This window comes from Sinocyclocheilus anshuiensis, unplaced genomic scaffold (genome assembly GCF_001515605.1).
Source record: "Sinocyclocheilus anshuiensis isolate Anshui unplaced genomic scaffold, SAMN03320099.WGS_v1.1 scaffold2687, whole genome shotgun sequence".
NCBI lineage: Eukaryota > Metazoa > Chordata > Actinopteri > Cypriniformes > Cyprinidae > Sinocyclocheilus > Sinocyclocheilus anshuiensis.
The window spans coordinates 1-472 of NW_015538069.1; positions in this window are offsets into that span (position 1 = coordinate 1).

Genomic DNA, 472 nt, shown 5'->3' on the forward strand with positions numbered 1-472 from the left:
CAGAGAAAGAAGATTTTCAGCATATGTGCTGAAAACCAACATTGCTTTAGCCAACTGTCTCTAACAGAGAAATACGTTTTTCAGCATATGTGGGCTTGCATTCTGTTCATTTGCTTAGTTGCACAAACATAGTGTAACTCTGATCACAGAAGCACTAAACTAAGCTTATTGTGCTTAGAAGCTCTAACATGTTCATGAGTATAAAATTCCTAACACATTAAAATCTGTCTTTCTGCATTGCAAATAACATGCAATTTCAGATGTTAGAAACATCTTTCATGTGGGCAAGCTTTAATCTTGACATTGCATAAACCAACATTCTCTAACAGAGAAAGAAGGTTTTCAGCATATGTGGGTTTGCATTCTGTTGATTTTCTTAGTTGCACTAATATAGTGTTAATGTTCACAGAAACAATAAACTACGCTTATTGTGCTTAGAAGCTCTAACATGTTCATGAGCATAAAATTCCTA